Here is a 10,283-nt window from a genome sequence, read left to right on the forward strand (position 1 = left end):
CATTCGTTCTGATATTAATACATAACTTATCCGTCCAAAGATCGCTCATTTATCATACATTGGATTGGTTGTTTTTGTAATCATTTTTGCAAGATTAAGACATTTTCGAATATGCAAATGTTGTCATGTTTTCCACCTAATCACATAATTAACAGTTTTAAATATATTTGTCTATCTCGAAAGTAAAGGTTAGTTTACATAAAAACAGCTTCTTTATACCACTAATGTAGGTAACTACTGCCTTATTTAAATCGTTATGAAGTACGATTCAACTTAAAGCTACCACTCAAATTATGTTTAAAGCTTGAAAAAATCGTCACGCAGCGCCATTTTAGCAACCCAACAAGTTTTGTGTTCATTCCTGGAGTTTCTCAACCGAGAGGAATCTGTAAAGAATCGGCCCTTCATGTCATTTGCATACATTTTATTGACCATAAACAATACTCATAATCGTTGTATTGCAAATCGCTTTTCGGTAAGTCACGTGGCGTTTACGTGTCCCTTGCCGTCAGAGAGCTTAATGAATAGAAATCAAAGCTTTAACGTCCCGATCTAATTTAAGCCATATACTTTGGCGCCAGTTAAACGCCGTATCAAACAGATACTAAACTTTATAATGTCATAATGTAGGTAGGCGTAAGTTAAATTAAATCCGATATCTACTTAGCACATGCTTCTAAAAATATCAAAGCAATATAAATTACGAAATGTATTTTACACATTCGATCATTAGTAGGAATCTCCGGGTTGTCCCGCGGTACTGTTATGTCATACCGACTTTATGATTTTACAAGCCTCAGTTCAATAAAATATACTGTTCTAACAATTGTAAGGAATTGTTACATACTAGGCAGCGATAAACTCAAAAATGGCTGTTGAGTTTCTATGTATAACTTGCAAATATTTTGTGTCGAAAGCATTATTTTTATTGATTCAATTATTAAATAATCTATAATCTAATTGAATTAATAATTCACATCTTAAAATGTTTTTTCATTAAGAAAATACATATAAAATATCCACAGTCCAAACTATTGTAGTATAAAACTGCATACACAAACTGCACTTAAATCATAATAATTGCGAATTAAATTGACGAAACGCATAAAATAACAAATGAAATATCAGCATTGCCAACTTACTCGTCAAATAACTATCAAGGAAGTACTTTTATACAGCATTGTATGAACAATACAAAACCCGACTTGATATGGGCAATAAAGTCACCAATGCCGAGTACTACAACAATTACATCTGAAATAAACAGTATGTGTAACGGGTTTGTTGTTGACATCTTCTAAATTGGACTTTTTGGTAGATGTCCCATTAAAATGTCTGAAAACGCATTTTATTTTAGCTTTAGATAAGCGGTGCATGATCGTGCGGCATTTGTGCAAGTTCTTTGGGCTGATATGGATCATAACAAATAAAACCACGAGTGTAAACGTTGTACGAAGTGCAATAGTTATGTAAAGAATTGACTAACGTATTTTAGAAATTAAAATTTAAGTCCACTTTCACAGAAATACTCTACCACTAGATCTATCGAAGAATAATTATAAATTCACAGTATATGATTTATATTATATTAATATTATTGACTATTAAACGCGTTCTCAATTAATACCTGTGTTAAAATTATCAATAATTGATCAATATCACTAACCACCTAAACAAGCTTTTACAAAACTTAAAATAAAAAGCTAATGATCCCAATATTTTACATAGTAAAATATGCTCAAATGTTAATATACAAATGAATCTCAATATGTTAGGATTTTGTTAATTTACCCAATTTAAAACATCAACTACAACATTTTCAGACGTATTGCTAAATGCACGAAAGGCACATATGAGTTACGAAGTCGCGTCTCGGTGAGCAATTTGGGGTTCCGACGGCAGTCAGTGCGTTCGCAAACTGGTGCCAAAATTGTCATGTTTCCGCTCCACGTCGCGGCTGACGAAAAACATTATGCGGTATTTAATTGTCTCTATGAATACCGAATGCATTGTATGAGTCTTCATAAATTCATTGCTTTAACTGCGTCGTAATGTGAGAAGTTTCATACACGTGCGGTTCACTGATGTACGAATTTAACCATGTAGAATTATATCTCTTTATCATGTATTGTAGTCATTACCTTAAACTGATTTTGAAAAGAGCAACACCAGAGTTTCTTACCCGTTCTTCTCTGGTGAGAACTGCTTTCCGAACTGGTGGTAGAGTTAATATTGACGGAATCTAAATAATGTATAACATTTTACGGATTCAAATGAATCATTTCATTTCAGTGAGACTGCCTCGGTAGCGTGGTTGTATTACGGTATGACTACGGTCCTGAGATCTCGGGTTCGATCCCCGGGTCGTGGCTTTGTGGCCAATAGGGCGAAAACTCGACACCTTATCACATCTTGGTAAGGAATACACATGGCGGAAAGTGGGTGCGCAAGTTGCGTCTTCGCGTACCCTTTTGGAGATAAAAGCAAAAAATAATAGAAAAATAAAAGTAACATTAGAAATGTACTAAGTAAATTATGCATACATACAATTGAGTATTGAATAAATGAAAATAAACATATTGTGTCGCGTCGATTCTATTAACGTCATTTAAATCTAGTACGAAAGAACCCAAACTTATTAGAAAACGTACTAATAAGAAACTCATAACTAATTTACATGAATTCCGTGCGCAAAGTAAAGAAAATCCTTTACTCTAAGCACTATAAATAATATTTAATCATATTCAATATGATTATGCAATATGCAATTTAATATATAGAAATTATTTGTTGACATACAAGTCATAACCATCTTGATATATGCAAAAATGTACAGTTCGCCCCAGTTTAACAGCCTTTTACCCGACTCCAACATCGCCATATTATAACATCCGATTTAATACAAACATGCCAATATAAATCGGAAAACGTTACTAATACCCAAGTTTTCAATATAAGTAGTGCTGTTCTGCAATATGGAACGATTCCAAGGAACCGAGCGTGCAGTGCAAATCCACTTTATTGCATAATCTAATAGAATATAATATTTTATAGATAATAAAATGTACGCTATTAAGTTGATAATAAACAAGATAGTATTCTGTGTTGATACCGAATTAAAGGTCTATTATGCGCCTTGTAACAGTTGCTGGTAGGCTGTGGAGGTAAATCTAGACATATTATATTGTAAGGACACTTTGATCCTACTAATAGAAACATTAAACAGCTCTTGATCGTGGACTCTAGACTTTTTATTACTAAGAGTTTTTTTTACGCTTTCAAATTGTTACCAAACGAATGGTCATGGTTTTACTAAAAACTTTAAGATGGAAATGGTGCATTTTATGAAAAATTTCAGTATCCAATAAATAGCTTAAATACGATGTATAAAATAAACATAAACTTCCTTACTTATTGACATTTCATTTTTAAGGTGAGACTATTATATCACATTTGGGTTTCATTTCGATTATATAAAAGATAGAAAATACGTATTAAGCGTCTACTCCAACAAAACATAAGAGAAAGCTAGCCCATCATAAGAGAAATAAAGCCAGTCTTACTTTGTACCTACTCGTTACTGTCCTTAGAATAAGAATATAAAAGCCGGTGTAACATCACACCTGATGTTACACGACATCCCACGAGAGAAAGTCTAGAAAATTCCATTATTTTATTCAATTTATTATCTACGCTTTATGCATCAATAATGGGCTAAAGCAAACTGAAACTAAAGGATCTAAAACTTATTTAAAACCAAGGCCGGAAAATGGAAAAGATGGTAACCTATTGGTAGTAATTATTTTTTATCGCTGAAGGATCGCACAGATAAATCAAAATCCTTTAACTTTCCTTGGGGATTGAACATAACTGCACACTATTCTGCAGTGCTAAGGGCAAAAGCGGTATGTCAGGGTACCTTATTTCGAGATAATCGAAGTTTTGTAAATAAAGTTTTATGGTTTTGTATATAAAACTGAGATAGAGAAAATTTTTGAAGGTTTTTTTAACAAGTTCTATACAAGATACCGTTATTTAGGTAAGTTCATTGGATGGGTATTTCTTTAAGCTATCTGATGACATAAAAGTCAAAATTTAGATATTTTTTTTTGAGGTTACCGCTTTTGAGCTTAACACGGCAGTATTGCACTAAACGTACGCCAAATAATCTCATAATTCCCCCATCGCACATGCGAGTTTATGTCGATTGGTCGCGTCTTGATGTCCCGCCGACCAATTCGCGTTGTATGTCGTAAAACTGCGCTCCAATGCGTTCCACGTAACTGATCGTCTTGATTTGACTGCACCGCAAACTGCGGCGTTAACTGTGATAAAAATAACACCTTATAACGAGGAAAAGTGGCGATGAAAACACAAAGATATGATTTTGGAAATGGAAATGTAGTAAAATTATATACTATTTATGTTGAATAGTTACTCTTATACATTTTTATATATCTTAAAAATTACATACACAGTATGAAGATAATAGGAAAATAATTATAAATTGTATCATGAAATTGCTTTAGTGACATAAAAGTTTATCGATCATCAATTTCATAATTTACCGGTTTTATAGATTTTATAAATACCAAATGCTTGCGACAAAAATTTCTCATCATTCCATTCCGGATAAACATAGCTTAGTATAATCCTAAATGCATAACTTTATCGAAACATCAAATTTATTTTTAAAACATAAATTCCAGATGCATATATCCCACACAACAAAATCGCATTAAATAGCAAAGAGGCGATTTCACACGAACATGAAAGACGCCGACGGATTATGCAGGCATTATCAGCTGTCATCGGAGGTTATTTGGATTAACCCAATTAATATTGAAGTAATATAATAATTTATTGTTATAAAGCTTACGTTAATTGATATAATCTCATCGAGTCGTTTTCATCGCCGTTTCATCATGTCCGAAGTTTATTATTCGCGGAAAAAATATCAAAAGAAAGTAGGTAGCCCTTGCGAGAAAATGTTTGGATATACTTAGTACTGATGCTATTCAAGTTCGGTAAATAACTATTTTCACTGACCTGATTTGATCAAACGGCAACGCAGTCCTCCATGCAGTGCCGGATTTATATTTTTTATGAGTGTAGGCCACTTTATTTCTGCCACCCCATGTAGGTAGGTTTATGTACATATGTAGTTTTCTAAAAAACTTAAAAAAATTCCGTTTGTTTGTATTATGGAAGGCACTAAAATTAAATAAACGAATGATTGATTGATTAAATCGAGTGTGCTTCCTCTGAAATTTACCGTCCTTATGAGGCTGCCGCCCATAGGCCGCGGCCTATACGGCCTATTTACAAATCTAGGACTGCCTCCATGTCTCTACATGAATACTCTTATTCACGCAGCGCTACTAACTGACATAAATGGAGAAGCATTAGCTGACCTGCAAACATCGCTGAGAAGACTGACTGCCGCGACAAGTTTTCATGTATTACCATGCCGACAAAAATGACTAGTCTGTCAAGAATGCCCGAGTAAGAAGAAGAAATGAAGAATTGTTATAAATTATAGTATAATTGAACCAATAATACTGTGAATGTATCGCAGTTGCTATTGTTTGTACTGTCTGTAGCATTTATTTTCATGTTACAATTGTCTTACAATACTAGACGTAAGGCGGTAATTTTATATCTCTCTGATAACTTACTCTACTATACCAGACCCAACAAAACCTCTTAACCAATCTTCATTTTTTTCCTAAAGTTCTTAGCTTCTCTTGCTGATTTGCTTACATTACTATTTATTACACAATATCAATATTTAAGTCGAAATAAAATTGAATCATCAATAATTTGCGAAAAGACATAGAACAGTTCTATCGAATAAGGATTTAAACATAAGGGAACATTTCTCACGACCACACAACCGGCTCGTTGGTCTAGTGGTATGATTCTCGCTTTGGGTGTGAGAGGTCCCGGGTTCAAATCCCGGACGAGCCCTCTTTTATTACATCTCTCAATTGCAGTAACTTAAATAGCACTTAAAGCCTATCCTACTATATCATGCGAAAAAACAAGTGCAGATAATATGTTTGTATATATGCAAGGGTTTAACTACTTCTTTATCCAGTAACGCCCGAAATTAATAACCAATCCTAATCCAATGTATGCCATCTAAGATTGATAATTCATTCGTTTTTATGGATAAAGCATGCCAATAACCAATCCATAGATTGAGTAAGCTATCTCTAACAATAATCGATCTTTGAGAGGGATGGATTTCAGTCATAGATTACCCTCTGTTTGAAAATGACAGTTTACGCTTGCCAATACTCTATCTACCCGTTTTGACATTTGATTTGATTGTTGTAAACAATCGCATTTTCCAATCGGACCAATTCCTCAGTTTACTCCATATGTTTTGAATATCGCTTACACTGATTTTTAAGGGAAACGAAAAGGCAATGGAAATATCCATATTCTCTAGTGACAGTGACGACAGTGATTTGGAGGGACTAGCGATACTGATAGCGAAACTGAAAGTCGCGCTTCATCACGGGTAATGAAAAGAGTTAATTACATGCAGACCCTGGATGAGTTTGATTTCACGTTTAGATTAGGCTTTCGAAATCTGCTTGCCAATCAGTGTTAGTTAAACTGATCTCGTATATTCGTGTTACTTCTATGTACAAGGTAAATAATTTTTGACATTATTTACAAACAATACCGTACCTACCGAACTATTAGATAGGTACTAACAAGGGGCAATTGCGTCGTTTTTCAGGAACTATGGTGTTTCTCCATTCCATCAACTTTTTCAGGACATTTGGTACATGGAAACGTCGCTTTCCTGTGATTGCATTGACATTGCGTTTATCTTTACCTAAAGTTCAAACAATAATAATTGCAACTGCAGTTTTGCACAATATTTTTCGGAATCACAGGCTAGAGGAAATTCCAACCCAAGTGGAATTATCAACTGCTGATATTATTAATTATGAGAACAATATAGAGAATCAAGATGTTGGAGAAAGAACAGCATTAACAAATAACTTCTTTACTTAGTAAAATAAAATACCTTTACAATCACTGCTATTTATTTTATTGCTTATCTACATTTGTAATTCAAAATAATAATTACAAATTAACATAGTTTTATTAGTTGAAAGTTAAAACATAGAAATAGGCAAAATATCCATACATTATCTATACTATTATATAAAGCTGAAGAGTATGTTCTTTTGAACGCGCTGGTCTCAGGAACTTCCGGTTCGGATTGAAAAATTCTTGTAGTGTTGGATAGCCCATTTATTGAGGATGGCTATTATAGGGCATATGTATATCATCACACTATGACCAATGGGACCAAAATCGGCAAAAATTGATTACTTTTGAGAGCTTCCGTTGCGTGCGCTGCATAAACGGTTAAAGTTATGCAACAATTATGTATAACGGAATTGTAATTTGTTCCATAACACTGGATAATGTGTACAGAGTCCAATTATTATTATATGGCACCGAGTTTACTGCGTACTTCATACTAAAAACTAAATCCTTTAAAGATTTATTAATATATTATGAACAATGTTATTAAACTTCAGTGTCAAAATATGTCAGCAACCACATTACTCACGTTCCATTTTGAAACTAATTAAAAAGTTTGTATCTTAAATATGACATGTACTAATTATTAATTATTTCTTTTGAGGGCTAAAATACATAAAATATTTTTTTATTACTCCAAGTCTTATTGTTCCAATTAGGCAAATATTGAAACGAATAGTTTGTATGGAAAATACAAAAAGTATTTTTTTTACGAATGGAATATTCTGCATAAAATGGAATGGTCAGGGAGGGAACGCATCTGGAAAGGATTGCCAGCGATCTATCGTTGAAGGCAAGCAAGGATAGGCGAGTTAAGATATTGGCATGCTGATAGGAGGCCAATCGAAAGATAGTCGGCAATCTAAGATAGGTTTCAGTCTTGGATAGTAGATACATTATTAATTTCGGGCGTAAATCTATAAAAAATATATCCATATATCTGTCTCTGTTCCAATATTTTTTATTAATCGCTGATACTAAGTACTGAGTATAAAAATAGCAACACAAAAGGAATATGCACGCGTCGAAATCTCTGCGCATAATAGGCATACGAGTACCTAATAACCATATTCAGTCATACAATCATAGAAATACTAAAATGATAATAAATATTATGATTTTCATACAAAATTGCTAAAATATATTCGACGTGGTTTCATAATAAATCCCTATAACTTTAACCAAAATTTAAACACGACCCAGATCCGCAAGCAACTATGATAGGAGCAAGACCCTATCAAAATCATTTATCCGCACTGAAAACTACTTAACCCGTGGGAATTCACATAAAATTTTTAATCCTAAGCCCCCCATAACAGTAACTGCGTGCACACCTGTTCATAGTAATCGCGTTTCGAATCTTATCGTAACATTACACGCTTATAATAAATAGTAGATAAATAATACGATATAAACGTAAAGCAAGAATAATGTCCCATTAATGAGCCGAAGGAAACATCGAAGTTCAATATATTACTACCTAATTACCTATACATTATACTTATCGCGCGTACACGACAAACGCATGAAAAATGCTTTATTTGACCTGTTGAAATGTATCCAGTATTTACAAGTCTATTAATAAGATTAAAATGGATTTAGTCGCGAGTGTTTGTAATGAAACTAGTTTTTGACACACGCTTTTGGGTTTCCGCTTAACAGTATTAATACTCGACAATTATAGATTTCAATTCGGTTGTCATTTTTAATGAATCTGTACGGAATTGGGTCACTCGATGTTTAATTTTATTGTGACTGGGTTTATAGAGATGGAGTCGTTTTTTGGATTTATTTTATAGCTTTCGTTATTTCTTAGCTACGTTTCAAAACGATATCTGGCCGATGAGGATTAAAGATACATGGAATATAACTTATATAGTGATATTTCCACTTCGAATATTATCTAGGTTTATACTTAATAGAACAAAATGTGCGAAATTTACTAAAAACATTATTCTAAGAATAGATGGTTACAGCAGAGAATCAGTCAATAACAATTTGTTATTGTTTACTGCCTTAACCGTAACAAATGTAAAAGGCTACAAGACCTTGGCCTCCAGCGTACTTCATTTCTAACTCCTAAACTAAGCTTAAGGTATGCGCACATAAGTTCAGACCGGATCGGATTCGTCGCCGGACCGGAGTAGGAATATAATGAATCCCTAAGTGACAACTTTTTTGTAAACCACTGAATCTCCATTCAAAGAGCCTAATTGGAGAATCCTACATTGCAAGAACAGTTTTTTATGTTACCACAATTTATATATGTATTAAGTGCACATTTTATGTATATTTTTTTTTATTTTATGTCTTTATTTAATATATTTATTATTCAATAATATTTGTGTATATCGTATTATTTGTTGAAGTCCTATGTACAATGTGTAAAGAAGTACATATATGGAATGTAAATAAATTTTATAATTTGCTATGTTTTCTAGATGACTTTAAAAAAAGCTTATTCATTTAATATACTCAAGAATAGATGACTGAGTAGCATCGTAAATGCGTTCATATAATATAATAGTAAAGAAAATGATTCTTCAACGGTACCAACGAGAAACGTTGTAATTTATGGACTCTTACGATTTTTCCATTATGTGCGTATACAACATTTTCCATCATATTTATATATTTTCGACATGAATCGAGACGGCCGGTAAGACCGGCTCTACAACCCGCACGTGTGAATAAACCCTTAAAAGCGGTGCCAGGCGCGGCGGTCCCTTTCAAACTGAAAATAACAGTAATTGTTGTGTAACTAATGGGTTTGTATGAAACTAGAATTTATTTACATGCCGAGTAATGCGGTACACAAAAGGAATACGTGACTATGTACTAACATTTTCAAATAATGTTTGAACAGTTGGTAATACATAAAAACTTGTTTTATAGCATTTCATGCGGACTATTTCTTTATTTGTCCCTTCAATCGGCTCGTTGGTCTAGTGGTATGATTCTCGCTTTGGGTGTGAGAGGTCCCGGGTTCAAATCCCGGACGAGCCCTTTTTATACCGTTGAAGAATCTATACTATTATATAAAGCTGAAGAGTTTGTTTGTTTGTTTGTTTGTTTGAACGCGCTAATCTCAGGAACTACCGGTCCAAACTGAAAAATTCTTTTTGCGTTGGATAGCCCTTTGTTCGTGGAGTGCTATAGGCTATATATCATCACGCTATACCCAATAGGAGCGGGGCAGTAATGGCTAA

General features: G+C 33.6%; 2 non-coding genes across 2 annotated transcripts; both read left to right on the forward strand.

Moving 5' to 3' along the window:
* Nucleotides 1-5,898: 5,898 nt before the first annotated feature.
* Trnap-ugg lies at nt 5,899-5,970 on the forward strand. The gene has a single exon. It is a non-coding gene; the product is annotated as a tRNA-Pro (tRNA).
* Nucleotides 5,971-10,008: 4,038 nt separating this feature from the next.
* Nucleotides 10,009-10,080, forward strand: Trnap-ugg. Its single transcript has one exon. It is a non-coding gene; the product is annotated as a tRNA-Pro (tRNA).
* The last annotated feature ends 203 nt before the right edge of the window (nt 10,081-10,283 follow it).

This window comes from Manduca sexta, chromosome 19 (genome assembly GCF_014839805.1).
Source record: "Manduca sexta isolate Smith_Timp_Sample1 chromosome 19, JHU_Msex_v1.0, whole genome shotgun sequence".
NCBI classification, from domain to species: Eukaryota; Metazoa; Arthropoda; class Insecta; order Lepidoptera; family Sphingidae; genus Manduca; species Manduca sexta.